The sequence below is a fragment of the Phyllostomus hastatus genome, unplaced genomic scaffold (assembly GCF_019186645.2).
Source record: "Phyllostomus hastatus isolate PE091 unplaced genomic scaffold, TTU_PhHast_1.1 phas_scaffold_78, whole genome shotgun sequence".
In the NCBI taxonomy this organism is placed as follows: Eukaryota; Metazoa; Chordata; class Mammalia; order Chiroptera; family Phyllostomidae; genus Phyllostomus; species Phyllostomus hastatus.
In genome coordinates, this window is record NW_025334041.1 from 70085418 (window position 1) to 70108358 (window position 22941).

General features: G+C 46.5%; 1 protein-coding gene and 1 pseudogene across 1 annotated transcript in view; both read right to left on the reverse strand.

Annotated features, from left to right (window-relative positions):
• The window catches only part of ACOXL (acyl-CoA oxidase like), a 272913-nt gene that overhangs the window by 234931 nt on the left and 15041 nt on the right, over positions 1–22941 (reverse strand).
• On the reverse strand, positions 9578–10027 carry LOC123811773 (annotated as a pseudogene).

Sequence of the window (22941 nt, forward strand, 5' to 3'; positions counted from 1 at the left end):
CAGCAACAAAACTGAGGGGTACACTTAAGAGTGAAAACAAGCAATCAGGTTGTGGAAGAGTGTCAAAAAAACTGAAGTAGCAACTGGCACAGGGTGAATTTCCCGGATTTTTGTTGGTTTTTTCCTGGTTTTTGCCCTAAAAGCATCAATGGCTAAAACTCTGAGGAAAAACCTGTTGCTTTTCTGGCTGGAGGAACTAGGAAAAGAAGCAAAGGCAAATACAGTCACTAGAGCGTGAGGAGGACTCCCACACAGGAAAGAACAGAAGGGGACCTCTAATTCTGTGCCTGGACTCTCGGTGATTCTCAGGTGACCACTAACTAACATGCACAGGACAAAGAAGTACAGCAAAGGCTTAAAGAATTGAATGAGACCTGAACCCACAGAAGACAAGACAGAGTTCAAGGTTAGCCCCTTGGGTCTAACCAGGTTAACTGCCTGCTAAAATAAACCATCACTGTTCTTGAGAAGAATATAACATAACTCAGAGTTTCCCAAAAATAACTTTCACAATTCACAATGACCAGAAGATAATCCAAAGTTACCCAATTTAGGAAGAATCGGGTAAATGAACCCATTCCCAAGAGAAAACGCCATCAACAAGTGCCCACTCTAAAGTGACCCAGGTGTTGGAATTATCAGACGGGGCACTCAAGCATACGAGGGAAGACCCCCCAAACCGGATTTATTTATTAAAAATTGTGTATATATTCTTACCTGTTTAAACTTCAGTCACCTTCAAAGTATTCTCCATTTGATGCAACCTTTCAAGACTTTTTCCCACTGCTCAATACAGTTTTTGAATGCATCAATTTTAATGCCCTTTTGTGCTTCTGCAGTGTTTTGTTCCACCTCTTCCACATTGGCGGTCATTGTCCTTTAAGGAGTTTTTTCATCGAGGGCGGGGGCGGGTAGTCACTTAGGGAGAGACTGGGTGAACAGGGAAGGTGGGAAGGGGGGTCATGCTGTTTTTAGTCAGCAACTGCTGAACACTCAGCATGGTGTGGGCAGGTGTGCTTGTAATCACCCATATGAAATGGGTAAAAGTGTTGAAAGAGCCTTCAAAAAAGATTCACTGAAGCTGAACACAGCTTCTCACAACAGTGCCACCAGGTACACTGATCCAGATGGGTCCCTAGAACACTCACCTAGAGACGAAAGCCTCTACTACAAGGGGCCCATCCTCCAGAAGATAATTCTGGGTTTTTGGGGGTCCCCTTCATTATTACAAGCATACTCCAAGAGATCAAAAAAATATGCTCTAGTTAATGAAAAGATGGGAAATCTCAGCAGAGAAATAGAAGATAAAAACAAGAAACAGGCCCTGACTGGTATAGCTCAGTGGACTGAGTGCAGGCCTGTGAACCAAGGCATCACCAGTTTGATTCCCAGTCAGGGCACATGCCTGGGTTGCAGGCCATATCCCCAGTATGGGGTGTACTAGAGGCAACCATACATTGATGTTTCACTCCCTCTCTTTCTCCCTCCCTTCCCCATCTCTCTAAAATAAATAAATAAATAAAATATTAAAAAAAAAAAAACAAGAAACACTTCTGTATGGAAAAATGCCATATCTCAAAAAAAAATTCAATGAACGGGCTTAAAAGCATAACGGACGTACCAAAAGCAGAGTCACTGAGCTTGAAGATAGATCAGTATAAATTATCCAAAAGAGGGAGAATAAAAGATGTTGAAGCAAACATCAAAGATGATATAAATAAATGGAGAGATATTCTATGCTCATGTATCAGAAGGCTCAACACTGTTAACATGTCAATTCTTGAGACCCCAAAGCAATCCCAGCCAAGTTCCCACCCAGTTAGTTTATAGATATTGCCAAAGTGATTCCAAAATTTATATGAAAAGGCAAAGGACCTAGAATAGCCAAAGTAGAAAAGAAGAACAAAGTTGAAGGAGTCACATCAACTAATTTCAAGACTATAGTAATCAGCCCTGGCTGGTGTGGCTCAGAGGATTGAGTGCCAACCTGTGGACCAAAAGGTCGCCGGTTTGACTCCTAGTCAGGGCACCTGCCTTTGTTGCAGACCAGGTCCCCAGTTGGGGGTGTGCAAGAGGCAACCAATCAACATCTCTCACATGTCAATGTTTTTCTCCCTCTCTTTTTCCTCCCCTTCCCCTCTCTCTAAAAATAAATTAAATACAATCTTTAAAAATAAATTTTTTAAAAGACTACAATAATCAAGACAGCTTGGTATTAGAGAAAAAGGAGACACAAAGGTCAATGAAACTGAACAGAGCCCAAGAAATAGCCTCACATGAATACAGTCAACTGAGTTTTGACCAAGTTGCAGAAGTAGTTCAACCAAGAACGGAACAACAGTGGAGCAACCATATGCAGCAGGAAAGAAAAAAGGGAAACTGGACACAGATTTTCGGCCTTAAACAAAATTAACTTAAAAATGGCTCACAAGCCTGCAAAACCATAAAATTACTAGAAAAAAAATAGAAGAAAACTTTCATGACCTTGGGTTTGTAATGAGTTGTAGATATGCCACCAAAAGCACAATCCAGGAAAGAAAAAATAAATAAACTTTATTAAAATTAAAAACTTCTGCTACGTCAAAGATACTTTGTTAAGAGAATGAAAAGCCACAAATTAGGGAAAAATCTTTGCAAAACACATACTTGATAATAGACTGATATCCAAAATATCCAAAGAACTTTTAAAACTCAATAAGAAAACAAACAAAATCAAAAAAATGGGCAAAAGGTCTAAAGAAACACCCACCAAAACACAAAGAATATACAGAGGGCAAATAAGCACATGAAAAGATGCTCAACCTCACATATCATCAGGCAAATGCAAATTAAAACAACAGTTAGCCCTGGCTAGTGTGGCTCAGTGGATTGAACATTGGCCTATGAACTAAAGGGTTGGTGGTTCAGTTCCTAGTCAGGGCACATGCCTGGGTTGAGGGCCAGGTCCCTGGTTTGTGGCGTGCAAGAGGCAACCAGTCAATGTTTCTCTTCTTCTTTCTTCCTCCTTCCCCTCTTCCCCCCAAAAATAAATAGAATCTTAAAAAAAAACAGTTAGATGCTACTATATACTTATTAGAACGTCTAAAATTCAAATACTGACAATTGCTGGCAAGGATCCAGAGCAGCAGGAACTCTCATTCATTGCCGGTGAGAATACAAATTGGTACAATTACTTTGGAAGACAATTTGGCAGTTTCTTACAAAGATAAACACAGTCTTATGTAATCCACCAACAGAGCTCCTTGGTGTTTACCCATATGACTTGAAAACTTACATCCACACAAACACCTGCATGCAAAAGTTTACTGCAGCCTTATTTATAATTACCAAAATCTGGAAGCAAGCAGGATGTCCTTCAATGGATGAACAGATAAACAAATTGTGGTCCATTTATATAGTAGAATACTATTCAGCAATCAAAAGGAATGAGTTATTAAGTCATGCAAAAACATGGAGGAATCTTAAATACAGATTGCTAAGTGAAAAAAGCCAGTCTGAAAAGGTTACATACTGTATGATTCTATTTATATGATACTTTGGAAAAGGCAAAACTATACAGTTGGTAAAAAAATTAGTAGTTGTCATAGGTCTGGGGAGAGAAGAAGAGTAATAAGTGAAGTATGGAGTTAAGGGTGGTGAAACTGTTCTGTGTGATACTGTAATGGCAGATACACGAAACTATCTTTTCCAAAACTCATAGAACTTTACAGTACAAACAGTGAAATGATGTATACAATTTTTAAAAAAAATCACTTGAAGTTGATAAGGGGATCTGAGAATGGAATGCAAAGTAATCTCACTGCATCACAAAGGATGAAACAATCTCACTGACGGGGTGGGAATGCAGGCACACACTGGACGGAGCACCTTCCTGAGCTAAGGCTGATAGCAGCTAAGCTCGAACTGAACAGGAGTGCTGCACTCCAGCTGCTAATGCTGCTCCCTGGGCCGGATGAGCTCTCAATTCAAAACCACTCCCCAGGGACGGGAAAAGTAGGTTCACAGCTGGGAGTGTGCAAAACAGAGTTTATTCTTGTTTTATTATTAATTATTATTGTATTATTTATTTGTATTACAACTGTAAACCTACTTTTGCCCACCCTTGTACATGTGTACTGGCACGGACCAATTAAGTAAGCAGATAGCAGATGGCTGGGGCCAGGTTTCTCACTGCCGGAGCAGGAAGTTACAGACAGACTAGGGAGGGGGTGGTGTAAGATGATCTGCCTGGTAATGGACTATAATTGCGATATAAGTATGACATTGTCTTTAGCTTAATACAGATGCAAATGAATATATATTTATAAATATCTATATAGACACAGGTTATTATACAAGCCCATATTCCCTTGCTCTAACAACTGAGAGGACCTAGAAGTAACAACACTGCAGTAGCAACAAAAACATCTAGCACCAAAATCTTGGTTTCTAAAACCATTCTTCAGTAAAAAGAACCAGGGCTCCTTGGGCAAGTGCCTGATCCAAGAGTTTGGGGTTACATCTGTATCCCTGTGTCCAGAGATTCTGAGAACCCAGCCTTAATGGTCACATTTTGGGTAAAAATCCAGCCAATATTGATATGTATAGATAAAGTATGAGGTATGCAGCCATTCTTGCCATAAAGCTTTATGTGCAGATGACTTCTACTTGTTGGGAAACAAGATGTCATGCACATTCTTTATTAAAAGTTCCCAATCAGCCCTGGCTGGTGTGGCTCAGTGTTGAGCATCGGTCTGCCAACCAAAGGGTCACTGGTTTGATTCCCAGTCAGGGCACATGCCTGGGTTGAGAGCCAGGTCCCCACTAGGGGGCACACAAGAGACAACCACACATTGATGTTTCTCTTCCTCTGTTTCTCCCTCCTTTCCCCTCTCTCTACAAATAAAAATAAAAAGTTTCTAATCATACTCTGGGTATCCAAACGCAGGGGAAGAAAGTACATTGCCCTCTGACCACAGGGTCCCTTCCTCCCACTCGCATCTCCTGGGCCCTCTTGATTAATGCCTTCCCAGCAGCCAGCATCTCACTGCCATACACTCTGTCCTTTTGCAACCCAACTGGTGAATTTCCAGATCTGGGCCAACCTAACCATCCCATTTCCCTACCATGGCCCCAGGTACAAACTACACCATCACATTTTCTGGCACGGCCACAGATACGAGTTAGACCCTGGCACACCACTCAAGACTGGGTCTTCAGTGGTCTCCCAAGCCCTCTTCCTCCTTGCCTCTCTCCTCCCCATCCCATGGCCTTCAATAGCTGTGGAGACCAAGCCTCTTCTTCTGAAGTTTCTATCCAAATCCTAGCTCCCACTCCTCAGACCTTGACCCACCTCCACATTCCTGAGAACAGAAATCATCTGTTAGAATGCAGACACTTCCTTCCCCCTGCTTGAACTTCCCATGTTTCCTCCTCCCTTCATATTTTCTGTCCCCCTGTCTCTGAGGAAGAAACATCAGCTTTGGTTTCAGGGTCATCCCTCACCTGCATTTGAATGTCATGTCACATGTCTCCCTGTGACCTTTCCACCAGTCACCCCCCACTCTCTGGCAGCATTAATCTCTCCCTTTCTACTTCCTCTTTCCCCTTTGGGCTCAGACATGCTCACGTGACTTCTGCCTCTAAAATACCACTCCTCAACTCTACAAGCATTCAAATTCCAGTCTCATATCACCTCCATTGGTTGAAGGCATGAGCACAGGCTATGAATTCACATACGGGTTCAAATATCAGCTCCACTACTAACTGGCTGGATGATACTGGGAAATAGCCAAGACCTTGCAAAAGTCTAGGGAGGGGCTCCTGCTTCACTTACAGTAAGACAACCTTGGAATTGCATCGTCCTCAGGAGAGGAGCCTATTATGTTTTATTTAGAGCAGAGGAACCAAGTAACTTGTATAAGTTCACCCAGCTAGCAAAGGCAGAGGTGGGACTCACACCCAGCCTATTTCACACCAAAGCCCTCCTTCTGTCTCCCAAGAAGGCTGAAGCTCTGGTCCTCAGTCCCTTACCTATCAGTATCAATATCATGCTTTCCTCTGGGACTCCTGTAAGAACTGAAGGAAATGATGTTATGGAAAGCATTAGCATACTGTCCGGCTTTCTATGAAAAAACAGCACTCAACAAATGGTGGTGATTACTGTGGGATTACTGACCATACACTCCTCAAAATTCTCCCCTCCTGGCTTCCACGAAGCTATGATCTTCTGGTTTTCTTCCTGCTTCTCTGACCTACCTCTTGCATCATGCCCTTCAGCTTATCATTTAAATATTGGCCTGTCCCAGAGTCCCGAGTAGTTCCCTTTTCCCGCATGATGTTACCTACACCCCCAGCTTCAGCCAGTGCCTCCCAGAACCTCCACACTGCTGTCTGAACTCTCACAAACTCACACCTCCCTCCCCAGACCTGTTCCTCCTCTGTGCTCTCCATTCCCAACCAAGGTGTTCCCTGAACCACAAGCTAGATCTCACTGTTTCCTTCCTTAGAAACCATCAGTAGCACCCCATTACCAATGGAATAAAATGCAGAATGTTTAGCAAGGCAAGAAAGTCCCTCATCATCTGGTCCAAAACATCTTCCCAGCTGCCTCCAGCAGCCCCAGTCTACAGGAAGGTGACTCTCATGCCTCTCCACCCTAAGATGTGCCCTTCTCCCAGCCAGTCACCTGCAGGTGCTCTAGCAGTTCCTAGCATGGCTTCATGTCAGAACCCTTACTGTCCTGGGGATCACTTCCAGACTGGCTCCACTGGTCTGAGTCTCTACTTTAAAACAAAGCCCAGACATCAACAACACTCCTGGCACCAAGGGAAGCTATCCACTCCAGTGTTCTGAAAAGTACACTTCTCCTGACTGACCATGTCCCCTCCGTGCCTGCCCCGCAGGCCCTGCCAGGCTGGCTTCCACCTGCAGCAAGGTTGCCTGGGTTGCTCAGGAACTCAGCGTGCTCACAGGGCACCCACACAACAAGGGAGCCTCTGAGGTCCACACTCCTCTTTACTCAGGACTGAAAACCCCCCAGAAGGGCAGGGACTTGTATCTATATCCTAACCTCAAAAACCTACAATACTGTCATGCCTTTCATCCCTCTGTAGGTCATAGAAAAGAAGGGCTTCTGTAAACTAACTCCTCCCTTCCCTTTTTAAAATTCTATGCACTTCAAAAATGAAGTACAGGCAGTGAGTATACTTTGCTGCTCAGGGTCAGGCTACAAAACTGACAAAGGGTCCTCTAAATTTAGGAGATATTTCATGGCCATAGAAGGTGTCATTGGCTGAGAAGATGAGTTCTTTAAAAGAGAAGTCTGGAGTGTATATTGGAACAAAGCTTGATTGAGAATTCAAACTCAAGAAAGGGAAAGCGCTGAGGTGAACCAGCCCCTTAGTGTCTTATACAATGATAGTTATTTATTCAAGCATGAAAACTGGGACATCATTCTCACAGTGCTAATTAGACAAAGAAATGAGATATGCAAATATTTTTTAAAAGTCTACTCACTACAACATTCTCACCAGATGAAAGTTAATGAGGAAAACACAACCCACTCTGGCGCTGGCACCATCGCCCAGCAGAGCTGATCTGTGATAGCATCCCTGGGAACAGAAGTCGACTTGGAGTCTGGGGCCACCTGCACAAGCTGGAGACAGCAAATTTAACCCTCAAAATGCCACAAGGACCAGGTTGGCTCAAATTTCAGAGGTCACTCAAGCAAGAGGCATGGAAGTTTCCAGAAATGTAAGCTGCTGCACTTTGAGGCCCCCTGTCCAGCACTCCTCCAGTGCAGACTCAAGGCGGAGGGTCTTTAGCAAGAGGAGTTTGGTAAGGACCCTCTGGGGCACACCACCACCCTGCCCCACACACACTATTTGTTCCTGTCAAGCCACCACAACTGGGGAGCGTCCGCCTTCCCGTCTGTAAACCGGGAGCCTCGATGGAGCTGCTGTGAGCTCTGCATGAGATAACGCACATTGAGCATCCCGCACCTGACCGGCTGTGGGCCGTCCACAGAGGCCCGCCCCCTCCCTCCTCCTGGACCTCACTACAGTGAAAATGCCTGTGATGGGCTGCAATGTCCACAGGGCGGATTCAGTTCACAGGAATTCACTGAGGGTCTCACACATTTAGAGGTGTGTGACACTCCTGCCTTCTTATAGCTGACAGTCTAACAAGCAAACGGAAAGCAGACCACAGTTTCCTCCTGGGGCCCAGATAAAGCAGGAGCTGGGAGAGCTCTGCACAGGGAAGGCAGCCCCGAGGGCAGTGGGCTTCCTGGGGAAACAGCAGGACAGGTGAATGGAAAACAGAGGGATCAGAGGGTCATGGGCACAGGAACGGTCTGCCTAGAGCCGAGAGGTGACAAGGCCTATTTGAGGAACTGCATTAAGGTCTATATAGCTGGAGTATGACATCAACTTCTCTCACCCAGGAAGAATTCCCCTTAACCCAGCTCCTCCACAGTTCGGGGCAGGGCTGCTCTCTGAAGCTTTCATCCCATTACACAGCTGTCTTTAGAGGATGAGAAACTGTCCCCAAACTTGCCAGTCATCTGCCCAGAATAGCACTCGAGTCACACTGACAATGTCATCAGATCCATGAGCAACCTGCAAGTGTGAGCCAGGAAGTGAGGGGGCTCTGCAGGAGATAAAACACAACAGCTGCTGCCCCAACACACACCTGCCTGGACTGAAAATACCCCCGTGTGGGCAAGTTCAAAGTTGTAAAACAAAGGTCTGGGAATACACATAGGAAATGAAGAATGTTTGCTTTAATTTTTTTTAAAGATTCAGATCAGGGTTCCAGTGCCCTTAATACTTTTTAAATGCCCCCAAATGACTCATATCTGATACCCATAGAGCTGTGACCTATACTGACCTTTTCCTCTACCTTCATCACTGTACCCATCCATCCATCCACCCATCCTTTCATCTAGCCAGCCAGCCTGCCTGCCATCTAACAAAGTGCTTAACTAAGTTCCAGTCCCTCTTCAAGGTCGAGAGTAGGAACAATGACCAAGAAGGCAAAAGTCCTACTCTCTTGAAGGTGATATTCCCAATGACTACCTTCAGCAGTCGGGGGCCCTAAGCCACACCAACTTGCCTCGGAGTCTGCTAAGCTGAACATAAAGGTGGTTCCACAGAAGCCCTCCTTGCCCGGGGCCCACCCTGCAGGCAAGAAGTGCCTGTTCCTCAGTTTACCTTCTCCTGCTCCAGCCACCCCTTCAAAGTCAGGTCAAGTCTGACCCAGAGGGCATTCCTATAAAGCAGGCAGGATCGCACCATCCCTGCGTGTTACTCTGGGAAGGCCACGTATCCTGTGGGGACAGGGGACTGTGCTTCTCATTGGGCATGTGGCAGCACATACCTTTTTTTTAAGAACATCTTAACTTTTAATCCTTTCTTTACAGGTTATCTATACCACTTTGATTAAGAAAACTGTAGAAAGTTAGTAACTGCCACAAGCGAACACTAGGCAGTGGCACGTGTCAATTTTCCACAGAGTCCTGCTTTGCGAGGTGTCTGAATACACTGCCCGGGTCTCTGCTCGCGCTCGCACTCGCTGGAATCAGTTGCGGCCAATTCTACTCCACAGGTCACTTTTCCCCATATTTCTCTGTAAACTCTTCAGCATTCGCACAGAACTTTCCATGGTCCTTAGCATATTCCTCAGCTAGGTCAGCCTGAAGCAGGTGCTCGGGCTGGGGCTCGTTCACCAGTGCTGTGAGGGACTGGATTACCTGGTCGGCTTTGGTTGTTGGCTTCCAGTTTTCCGCACTAACTACTGGCAGACAGACCTGCCCCTTTTCCTGGATGTTGGGGTGACAGATCTTTGTTTTAAATGTGATCTCCAGTGGTTTGCAGGCACTCTACTGGAAAGCTGATTTCGATTCTGAGGGTCCCCTTATCATATGGAGGGCTGTCAGGAACAACAAGCCCTGGCCAAGTCAGTGAATTAGCTTCATCAACCTGGATGTTATGGAAGTTTTTCATTCACATTTGCAGATTTCTTCAAGCTCCTTCATTGGCCTCCTGCTGGATCTTGGATCTGGTGCGGCTGCCTTCCCAGACACACACATTTTAAACACAAACAACAACACCTCCTACTACGGTCCCTACACTGGGTTTTCTGAGGTACCCCTACCTGGCTGTTTTTTACCCCGATGTGTCTTTTTTAAAAACGTATTTTATTGATTATGCTATTACAATTGTCCCATCCCCCCCTTTATTCCCCTCTGCCCTGCACACTCCCTCCCACCCACTTCCCCCTCCTATGTCATGTCCATGGGTTGTACATGTAAGTTCTTTGGCTTCTCCATTTCCTATACTATTCTTAACCTCCCCCTGTCTATTTTCTACCTACCATTTATACTACTTATTCCCTATACCTTTTCCTCCATTCTCCCCCCTCCTCTTTCCCACTGAAAACCCTCCATATGATGTCCATTTCTATAATTCTGTTCTGTTCTAGTTGTTTGCTTAGTTGGATTTTGTATTTATTTTTGTTTTTAGGTTTGGGTGTTGATAGTTGAGTTTATTGTCATCTTACTGTTCATATTTTTTATCTTCTTTTTCTCAGATAAGTCTCTTTAACATTTCATATAATAAGGGCTTGGTGATGAGGAATTCCTTTAACTTGACCTTATCTGCAAAGCACTCTACCTGCCCTTCCATTCTAAATGAAAGCTTTGCTGGATAGGGCAATCTTGGATGTAGGTCCTTGCCTTTCATGACTTGGAATACTTCTTTCCAGCCCCTTCTTGCCTGTAAGATTTCTTTTGAGAAATCAGCTGATAGTCTAATAGGAACTCCTTTATAAGTAACTGTCTTCTTTTTTCTTGGTGTTTTTAAGACTCGAGCCTTATCTTTAATCTTGGGTAATATGATTATGATGTGCCTTGGTGTGTTCCTCCTTGGGTCCAACTTCTTTGGGACTCTCTGAGCTTCCTGGACTTCCTGGAAGTCTATTTCCATTGCCAGATTAGGGAAGTTCTCCTTCATTATGTTTTCAAATAAGTTTTCAATTTCTCCGTCTTCCTCTTCTCCTTCTGGCACCTCTATGATTCGGATGTCAGAACATTTAAAGTTGCCTCGGAAGTTCCTAAGCCTCTCCTCATCTTTTTGAATTCTTGTTTCTTCATTCTGTTTTGGTTGAATGTTTCTTTCTTCCTTCTGCTCCAAACCACTGAGTTCCAGTTTCCTTCCCTTCACTATTGGTTCCCTGTATATTTTCCTTTATTTCACTTTTCACAGCCTTCACTTTTTCCTCTATTTTGCAACCATTCTCAACCATTTTTCTGGGCATGATAATTACCAGTGTTTTGAACTCTGTATCTGATAAGTTGGCTATCTCTTAATCACTAAGTTGTATTTTTTCTGGAGCTTTGATCTGTTCTTTCATTTGGGCCTTTTTTTTTTTTGTCTTGGCACACCTGTTACACAGTAAGGGGCAGAGCCTTAGGTGTTCACCAGGACGGGACAACAACTCCCAGGGGCATTAGTGAGTTGTGGCACTGTATATGGGGAGGGTCCAAGAGGGAACAATGCCACTTGTTCAGCTCTCAGCTGGCTTTCAGTCACTTCCACCATTACCCACAGGCAAATTGGGCCCTTCTGGTGCTGATTCCCAGGTACGTGGGTTTGTGTTATGTTCTAGGACCCTGTGGGTCTCTTCTACAAACTCTCCTGTGAGGCTGGGAGTTTTTCCCACTGCCTCAGCCCTCATAGGACTTTTCAGTCAGAGGTTTTGAGGCTTTATTTTTCTGCACTGGAACCCTAGGCTGCACAGTCTGTCTTGCTACCCAGTTGTTCCTCCTGGTTTATCAGCACACAAAAGTGGGACTGTCTGCTCCACCAGCTGCCACCTCTCCTGGTCCACTATCCACCACTTTGCCACAAGTCCTCTCCGCCAGGCTGCCCATCTGTGACTCTCCTACCAGTCTGGATGAATGTTCCTTCTTTAACTACTTGGTTGTCAGACTCCCATACAGTTCAATTTTCTGTCAGTTCTGATTGTTTTTTATTTTTAAATTTGTTGTTGTCCTTCTTCTGGTTGTGTGAGAAAGCACAGTGTATCTACCTATGCCTCAATCTTTGCCAGAAGTTCCCTACCTGGCTTCTGTGCAAACGCACAAATAAACTGGGAAAGAGCAGACATGAGACAAAATAGCACCTTTCTTACTGATTCAAGTCAGGCGAGAGGAAATGACTGGGGGAAGTAATAGAAGGGCTTGCTAATACCCAGTACTGCCTTAGACACACTTGCCCGTGCAGTCCCATAGCACTACACAGGGAGGCCTCCCCGGGAGACGGAGCCTTCACTGGGGCCAGCCCTTAATACAAGTTCCTTGAGGAAGGAGGAAGGAGGAAGAAGAAGAGTATGTCTATAAAAGCCCCAGGTCTTATTATCAAACTTCCCAGTGAGGTGGCTCACTCTGCAGCCCCTGCAGCAGAGTGAGTAAAGGGTGATGTAAGCAGTTGTTCATTTCAAGGAAAATTTCTACTGACGGAAGCAGAGGAAGTGTCCCCTTCTTAACTCTGTGGATAAATTCAAGCCACACAATGACCAAAGCTAGACCTGCTGTCATCCTTGGTCTCTCACATCCAATCAGCCCCAATATGCTCTCCATTCTATCCCTACAAAGGCACCATTTTCTCTTCCCCACCCCTTCCACATCAGCTATGCCTCATATCTTCTTTGGACCATTATCATCATCCCTTTGGTTCACAGGCTGGTGCTCAACCCACTGAGCAATACCACCATAACCCAGGGCCCATTATCATCATCCCAATTGCCAACACTGCACCCCTTTATACTCTACATACCTACAATGAAAGTCTGTCTAAAATATAAATCTGATACTGTTCTTATGTTGCAGGTAATCCTTCCTTCACAGACTCTCCGTGGCTCATGAGTCTTTTTCTGTTACAGCATTGGCTCACCTGTCAGGTTGGTCAGAGTGGTGTATAACCACACAACCTCTCAAGCAGCCATGGACATTCTGGCCGTGTTAAGCCCTCTGTTCATCCACAATGGGCTGCAGTGCTTTGTCCCTCTGTGTCTTCATGCATGGTCTCCCCTCTGCCTAAAATGTCCCTTCCCCCACTTTCTTTACCAACTAATTTCTACTTTTCCTTCAGAAGTCATGTAGGCCTTTGAGGGATTCCACTGAATGGCTTAACCTAACGCTGGTGGCCTTGGTCCAGAACTAACCTCACATTAACAGTCCCTCTGTCCCCCAACCCTTTCTATCCCACTAATCAAACCCACCTGACCCTAGTGTAAAAGTAGATAATTCAGGGAACAGAACTCTGAAAAGCAATCTCTAGTTGTTATCTGTAGAAAGGTTATAGGGAAAAAATTGCATCTAAAAAAGAAAAACATAACCCTACAGAAAAGGGATAGATAAAAGAAAGAGCTCTTGAAAATTAAAAATAATTGTATGAATAAAAATGCATAATCAGGAAAATGTCCAGAACATACAGCATATTCTGTTGAGAAATATGAGGGGTAAAATAAAAGGCCATCAAGATAAAAATTCCAACCTTCAAAATAATCTGTTGAGAAAACAGAGAAAATGGGAAAAAGAATTATCAAAGACTAGTAGAAAAAATTCCCAGAATGCATAAAGATACTTGTTTTCAAATTGAAAGAGCCTACTAAGTACCATGTAGGATAAATGAAATACCAGACCTAGACACGTTATTGAGAAATTTCCACAAACCTAAGACACACAGCTCCAGAAATGAGTGCAGGTCTTATACAGGGAGCTTTGTGACTTTCCACTAGCAAACTTTAGGCTTAGAAAACAACCAAGCAACATCTTAGAGTTTTTTAAGATTTTCACCTTAGAAGTCTCAGCTGAACTATCAATCAAATGTGACAGCAAAATACAGATCAGTTCATACCAGCAAAGAATCAAAATATGATTCCATATACCTTACTGAGGAAATTACTTAAGGATAAGCTGCAACAAAACCAGAGAGAAACTAAGTAAAAGGACAATCGGGGATATAAGAAAAAGTTGAACTACTCCCAGAAATCCAGTGCAAAAAATATTTAGATGATGATTGCTGTACATCAGGCTTAAAAATAATAGACCAAAATTAAAATAAGAAATCAGAAGGCTCCACAAGATCTCTAAGGAGGATTATGCAACAGACAAAATAAGCAAGAAGCTAGAAACTGTGGTGATATGGTGATGAAGACATGCTTCTACTCCCAATGAGAAAAATAAGGCAATTGGATACTGCAGGAGAAACTGGAAAACTCTACAAAAACACAATAATCTAAGTATCAAGCAAAGAAAAATATGATGTGATTTTGAGTAATTTATGGAGTGAGAAGTGATTCCATCTGACCTTGTTCTTCAGAGTGTAAAGGTGTGTGACAGCAGACCTGTACAAAGAAACCGGAACCTCACGCACAGCATGGTTCCACGGTGAGCACTGCTTCACAGCCCTGGCCATGATAATGTGACCTGAAGTCCAAGGTTAGACTATGTTTACAGAATAAAATGTAAATGCCTCCGCCTTGGTCATATAAAAGTCAGTGGTCCAGCCAGCAGAGGTGGGGAGCAGATGGAAAGGGGTCAGGGTTGATTGGATAAGAAATGGAGGTTTAAGAGTATTTATAGGTACGACGGCAATCCCTAGGAGAGTTAAAAATGACAATGTAAAAATCAAAAATTGTGAGGGGGGGAAAACTGAAAGAGGGGACAGAGGTGGGGTGTCACATTAGTGAACATAGCCCTCATCTCTCATGGCAGGGACATGGAAGTATCTCAACTTAACGAGCAGGAGTGGTAATACACAAATATTCCACTAACCATCATTTTGCTTCTCTTCTTAGTGTCTACAAGGGAAATGTGGAAACAAATCTAAACAACTCAGTTTACTTTATTAAGTTTAAGGAAGTGTGAACTTTTTTGACTTACGAAATTTTATTATGGTGGGCAAAGGTATTCAAATTTATTCTCTTGAAGTGAGTTCAAAGTTGAACACACTCATTAAATGTTCACTATAAACAAACATTTTCCCCATAAAAGAACACTGAATATGAAGGCTGGACCAGCCCCCTCCCCTCCCTCTCCTGCTCCCAGCACACAGAGGCTCAGGACCACAGTGACACATGGCTATCGAAATCAACAGTGCCACTAAAAACAAAATCAGACCCCAGGTCACTGCGGGGAAAGCCTGGATGTTGGCCTAGTGGCTAACCATTTGATATTTTCAAAATCCCAGTTTGGGTGGAATCTTTATAGTTTGAGTGTGGACAGCAAAGTTTTTAAATCTTTGGTTTGTTTGCTTTGGTTTGGTTTGGTTTAGTTCGGTTAACCAGAGCAAATGCAACTATGCACCACAGTGGTCCGGGAGTGCCGGGAGTGGGGTCTCAGCCGAACTCAAAGAACCGCTGACTCGGGAATTACAGAAGCAGCCCCAGGGTGGCTGGGGCCCAGCACCAGCCAGTGTGGGGTGTAACCCAGGACTCTCTGCTACCCCTTCCTTTACATCAATTTCCTCATCTTGGAAAAGGAGTCATGACAGAACCTGTGTCTCAGGGCTGCTGTGATGACGAAAACAGTGATGATGCGGCCCTGCCCAGGCGGCTCAGTTGGTTAGTGTCATCCTGGGAACCAAAAGTTTGCAGATTCAGTCCCAATCAGGGCCTGTATGGAAGGTAACTGATCGAGGTTTTTCTCTCTCTTTCCCTTTCTTTCTCCACCCACTTCCTCTGTTTCTCAAAAAAAATTTATATATATATATATATATATATATATATATATATCCCCTCAAGTAAGGATAAAAAAGGAGTGATGATGTGTAAAGTGCTCAGAACAGGTCTCTGATACAGGGACACACTCAGTACAAGTCAGTTGTGTGCTGGCTGCGTGTCAGTTGCGTGCTGGAGCACCACTGCCTTCCTCCGAGGGGAACTACTCATCTGCAGGAACAAAGGAACGAAGTAGCAAGATGTGAGAGAGAAAAGGGACGGGGACCTACACAAGCACCTGCAGTGCGTGGAATATCAAGTTTCGGGGAAAGCGCCTAAGGACAGCAATCCGGCCATTAATCACCCACATCTGACCTTCTGGGCAGCACACACAATACTCCCCAAAGGCAAGCAGCAGGGCTTCCAAGGAGAGATGAAGCGCCTCACAGCTCTAGCCTGGCATCCTTTCCACCTGACCCAGGTGAGCAAGCTGCTAGAGCCAACAAAGGCAGGCCCCCACCCCAAGCAGGGCCCAGGCCCAGGGCTACCTGAAAACAGTCTACACTAGCAACAGCATCACTTCCTCCCTCACAGCTGCCACGGCCACAACCCAGGGTTCGAAGAGGCTGGGGTTTCCTACAGCCTTGCTTGTGCTCTGATGACTTGGTTGAAGGAAGTTCTGTTTCTTGAAACGCTGTCACAGCCACAGACATTGAACGTTTCTGGGCCACATCAAATAGGAGGGATCCCCAAAACTCTCCTCTCCTACAGCACAGAGCAGCTCCGCAAACTGCGCTCTACAAACGTGGCCTGGACACCTCATTCGCTGGAGAAGGGCTGGATGCCAACTCCAGGTCTCTGCACCAGAAAAACCCAGAGGCCTGGTTCAGGAACATTTCCATGCGAGATGTGCACTGGACTGTAATCTCAGTGGTCCCTTCCAACCATGAAAAAACCCCATGAATCTCTCTTTATGAAGTATCCTTCTCAACACCACCACTTTCCCCTCCCACCAGCACTACCCTGGAGAATTGCTCACCCAGGAAGTCCTTGCAGGGCTGCAGGTCTCAGCTACGGGGCACACCCTGAGGTGCACAGCTGCCCCAGGCCATCTCTGCTCACCGGCCAGTCTTGTGGAAGGAAAACATTCAACACATGCTCACAGACTTGAGGTAAATTAAACTTGCAGATTCTTTCAAATCTCCATTTCAAACAGTCATGTCATGTGAAATGTCCATTACAGATAGTTACCTGTGACTGTGCTGGATCTTTTAGCTCTTTGGTCTTTGGACAATAAGGCAACAGACATCTTTTTTTAAATAATGAATGTTTAGATTGCAGTAAGGAAAAAATAATCTGCAAGTCATTATTGGTATTTGCTACCCTCTGGTGGTCAAACCTATTTCTACACCAGGAAACTGGAAACGTTTGTACTTCACAGGTGGCCCCTCTGAGGATCATCCAGGCCAAAGCCTTTATGCTCTGGGACCTCCCCAGCCTCCAAGAAAGTCCTGCTGCTCTGCTTCGTGTGTGTGTGTGTGTGTGTGTGTGTGTGTGTGTGTGTGTACACCAAAGAAAGAATAATGTCAGCCCCAGTAGAAGGGCATGAGCTGTGTCAACCTGTTTCCTCAAAGCACACATAATGCATCCAGAGTCGAACATGCATCTGACACAGGATGAGCCTCCATGACAACAGCTGACTGGCCACGTCGCAAGTGTCAACAGAATAAACATCAGTCTTTGCCTCGTTGATTTCAATGACGCATACACTTGAGTACCATACATTCTCAAAACATTACTCTTGGGGACCCATACTCTCCATCACGCCACCCCTTGTTACGCCCATTGTTTGGGGCGCAGAGGCCTCACTGTGCCCATTATCAGAGTATTTTCATTTCTCTCCAGCCGTGTGCGGCCCCGCCCCCACACTGAGCCCTGGTGTGTACGAGGTCCAACTAGGGAATAGGGCCGGGCTCTAGAGGGCAGGGGATGCCTCTGGCTTCTCCTTACCCAGTCCTACCTGGGGAGTTTTTCTAAAATATGGTGTCCATCATGTAGGTAACTGCTTTTCTCTAGAACATCCTACAGGTCCTCATTTGAATCAGACAGGATCTCATCACCATTGCGCTCAGGGGCCTCGTAAAGGGACAGGTGGATGGGGGGATGGGGGGATGGGTGGACAGGAGAGTAAAAACATTTCCATGATGCTTAGCGCTCTATTAGGCCCTGCATTGAGACTAAGTACAAAGACAGGATCTCTGCCCACTAGATGTTCTGTTAATAATTATAAAAATGAGATCAATCTAAATGACAAGAAGAGATGAACATAAAATGATTCCAAAAGAAAATAAAAGTAGGTGACCTCCTAACAAGAATTAAACAGACAGATCCCTCCCTGATAGTGTTACTGTGGCAGCCACAGAAATTGAGACTATTAATTGAAGGGGGCTGAGTGATCTTCGACACAGGTGGAATGTCACACTATGACCCGAGCTGGCCGTCCCCCGCCCCAACCAGCAACGGAAGCTCACAGACACGTGCTGCAAAGCTGGAGCCGGAGCGGGTAGCAGCGTGAGAACTCTGATGTCAGGGACCTCTCTGGGGAAGAGTCCGAGCCTGGCGACGGGAAGTTCCAAAGCAAGACCAGAGGGCAGCAGACACACGCAGCCTTGCCCAGGGCCTCACAGGCCCCAGTTACTGCGCCACCACTTGTCTTGCACAGGGCCACCTCTGACTTGAAAGCACCCTTAGATGCCCGGACCTCCTCTTCTCTGTTGTTCTCAATTCTCCATGAATCCTTGCATCCAGGTCTCAGAAAGGTTATCTGATAGGGGGGAGACTCTCTTGAAAAGGTGGACTCTACCACCTTCCCAACCCCTCATTCATGTCCAGCAATGCTCGCTGTCAGAAAAGGCTGTGTGCCTATCACAAGTTCTGAATATCCCACTTGAAACCAATGTCTTCCCTTTGCTCTCAGCCCCACGAGATGGGAAGGGGTGCCCACCATCTTACACATGGCAACATTTCATGACTCAGAAGTATGGTCTCTCAGTCTCTCTTCTCTCACAGCCATGTGTCCTTCACTGAACCCCAGGAGGTCAGCCACATGGCACAGACCCCACTGCTCCCCAGCCCACACACACGGCCGACCATGACCAACGCCTCTTTCAGGTGCATCCACACTCCACCTCCACCCTCTGCTCCAAGCAGCTACAACCATCGAGAGATGAGCCTGTCTTATAAACACCATTTGTTATCCTCATAACCTCGCTATACCTGAAGTTCATTACATAAATGTCCACATGGCTTGTAATGATGGTAACAGCCTACAGGAACTGATGATTTTACTTTATGCAGGCACTGGTACTGTACAAGCCCCTTACAGGTACTGACTCACTCAGGCCTTCCAACAGCGCTATGAGGAAGTGCTGTCATTGTTTTCAGAGGTAGGGGAGGTTCATGGAGGGCCCAGGCCAGGCAGAGGCAGGATACAAATCCAGAGAGGCTGGTTCAAACTCTGTGCTATTAAGGGCCTCGCTACAGAGTCTAAAGCAGGCACACATTCCGTCAGTTTCCATGCATGCCAACCCCTCTTGTGTCACCTGAACCACACCATCCGGAGCACCCTCCCTTGGCCTGGCTCAGCACAGTGCGCTGAGGCAAGGTGGTGAGGAGAAGCATGGCTCCCACCAGCTGTACTCCTGGTGGCTGCCGTGGGAGGTGCCTCCTGACCTCGGGACTCACCCACTGGCTCGGGGCCTCCCGGGACCCAAAGATGTGACTCAGGCAAGTCTGCAGCTCATTCACACATGCCCGGCACCTCCCGCTTCTACACAGTTATGTGCGGGGCTGGTTGCCTCTGCTCCTACTTAATTCTATTCTATCTTTCAACAGTATCTGCATGTCCATCTTATCTACACACAACACAGGGCCATCTACTCCCTTAACAGGGACCACCAGGGTCAAAGGCTACATGTTCAGTGCCCCTCTCCGGCAAATTCTGTTACTTCCTCATGCCTCGGTTTCCTCGGATGTAAGATACATGGATATACCAATGGAAATGAGTCAATCACACCTGTAGAACACTTTTGGCTTTTATTAAGGGCTCAGTAAATGCTATCTCCTCATAACACTGGTGGTGAGGATGATGGGGATGAGACACATTAACTCACTAAATTTTCACAATGTTTCCATGAGATGACTATTTTTTTCCCAATTTTTAGCAATGAGAAAACTACAGCTAAGAGAAGTAGAAATTGAGCCCCTGGTCCGTGTACCATAGTGTTGCACCACGACACACAGCAGCAGACCCTGAGCCTGTCCCTGGGGGGTGCATCGTCGTGAGGCCTTCCTGCCCAGTGGTGGCCTCCCCTGACAGAACGGCCACACGAACGCCCAGCATCTGCCCTCTACAGGGCGTTCCCTGCCCTGGGAGGCCCAAAGACCCTTCCTGCTGTCCCCACATTCCTCTGGCCAACTCTCCAGACCCAGAGGTGATATGAGCCTCTCCTCACCACCATGACCACACCTGGCACACGACAGACTTGCCAAAAACCAGCGAGACAAGAAAAGATCCAGCTGATCATTTCACTCAAAGAAATGAGAGAAGCAGAAACAGTGCTTTCTGGCAGCCTGCTGGGTGGACAACGTCTGCACAGTCCCTGGGTCCAGAACTGAGTGAGTGCTCCCACCTCCCCTCCCACATGCCTACGGAGACAGTGCTGACTCGTCCTCAACATGCAGCCCCTGCAGGGGCCCCATGTGTCACTGGTACACTGCTGAGGTGCGGCGGTCTGACCACCAGGGCCTTGTTCCCACCTGCAAAGGGGGCGTTCACAGGGCTTCCTCACAGAGCTAAGAACGAGCACGTGCATGTGAAGCCAGCATGAAGGACAGTACCCGGGACAGGACAACAGAGCGGAGGGGGGATAAAGGACCTGTTGCTCTGGGTGAGAGGCTGGATCATGGGAACAAATGAGGGTTGGGGCACAGGGTGCAGGAAACTGTACCGAGCTTATGCCTCTGCCAAGAATGATGTCAAGTGCTTCACATGTGAATTATGAGCCATTCATCATTTCACTCAAAGAAATGAGAGAAATTCATTCTTTCACCTGCTATTTGCTATGTTCCTACTATGTGCTGGCACTATGTAGGAAGCTGAACTCACAGCAATGCAGGAGGCTGGCAGGTCCTGGCTGCAAGAGTTTCTCAGCAAGCAGGAGACAGCTACACAATTTACTTAGTCATAACCATAATGAAGCTGTGGCAAGGGGGGGAGTTCAGTGCCCTGGCAACATGACTGGGGAGGACCATATGTAGGCTGTGACCTTTCTAAAGAAGGGACACTTGCCTAAATTCTGAAACAGACACAAAAACAACAGAGCAGAGCAGTGGCCTCCCCTGGAAAGTTGGAAGTGGGCTTTGCAGGCAGCACAGCAGCCTGTAAGAAGGGGTCAACAGGTAATGCAAGGTGCTGGAGACTGGGAGAGAACTTGGACCTTGGCCCTGGAGGCTCTGGGAGGCCACAGACGGACAGGGATAATATAGCTGGGGTGGTGCCAGGAATTTGAACTGTATCCATTCATTCTATGCAGGGGTTCTCCAAACACAGTGCCACCAGTAACACCAGCCTGCCTGAGACCTGCTGAATCAGAAACCCAGTTCCTGAGGAACACCTACTTGAAGAGATGAGGGAGACCCTTGAGAGAAAACTCTGGGCGAACTTTGCTACATTGCACACTCCCTCTACGCCAGGCTCCCAACTCACAGCGACTCTCCCCGGCCTCCTCCCTCCTTCAGAAAGGGCCGCCCAGCCTCTCCACTTGCACCCGCCTCCCACCCCTGCCAAACGTCTTAGTTTCTTGTTCCTTTTGTTCCTGCTAATCATTTAATTTGGCATGGCATTTTGGACACAAATTAGAGGATGGCTATTACAGCAAACCTTTAGGAGAAAATCTGAAAGTACTGAGAAATGCTATGGAAATAAGAGATAACCATGTAAAGTAAGACATCTGGGCAAAGTTTAAAAGGACCCTGTACGTTCAGCCTTGAATGAATGTCACTGTGGGAAGCCGCGGTGACAGTTTTCTAATACACAAGGAATGTGCGTCTGAGAAAGGGATCCATTTCTCCACTCATCACTGAGAGCAGCACAAGCAGGGCCGGCTCCAGTTTCAGCCCCGAGAACATCTGTTAGGGTTTGAGCCACAGGAGACAAGGCGCTGCCAAGAGGGCTGGTGAGATCATCCTCCCAGACGCTAGTGATGAGGTCACAGTGGCCAGGGTCACTGTCCATCAGGGATGACCACACTGGGTCCAGGCCCGCCAGGCTCTGCCAGGGGCCTCCCATCACCTGGCCAACTCACCCCCTGGGCAGGGCAGTTGCCAACTAGGGTCACCGTGTTTTGCTTCAGATCCCCAAGTCCGAGGAACACTATGCAACTTGGCAGATGAGTTAGACTGCCTGGCACCTGGAGGCCAGGATTTCAGGCATTTGTTTCATGAAAAAGCCTATTTAGTCCTTTCCTACAGCCAACTCCTATCTTCCTAGTAACAGCAGCAGCAGCAGCCAACACGTCACTAAGAGCGCTGGGCTACTGAGCATTTGCTTTGCACCAGCGCAGCACTCAGCCCCTCAGTCAGGCCTCACTATTAGCAGAGACTCATTTTACAGATGAAGAAACTGAGACAGAGAGGCCTACTGACTTGCCCATGAACTCAGTGCTGGTCATGTCCAGGCAGACTGGAGCCCAAGTCTCTGGCTTCAGAGGCCACGGTCAGGAGGAGACCTCCGCATTGCCGGGATGAGGTACACATGTCTGACACCCAAGGGACTGATCCCAATGTGGCCCTGCAGGTGCCTCTGAGGTTGGCAGGGGCTGGCCCCTCAATAATGTCCAGTAGACTGGCGAGTGGGTGCCTTTTAAAAATCACCCATTCTGTGTCTTCTCCCTGAACCTACCCCACTGCACCAGATTGGCAATATTCAACATCAGCTCTCTGCTGCAAGGCCACCCACTTCCCTAGACCTGCCTCACTGGACCCTGCCACCAGCCTGAATAAGCTAACAGCTGAGGGCATGTGACATCCACACACACCACCACCCTCCCCACTGCTGCAGCCGCTGACCAGCGTGCATGTTTTTACACTCTCCCAGCACTGTCCTCACAGGCACTTGGCGGCTCCTGTCACTAGCAGGGCTACTGTGCAGGTGCAGTTGCTGTGGGCTCACATAAC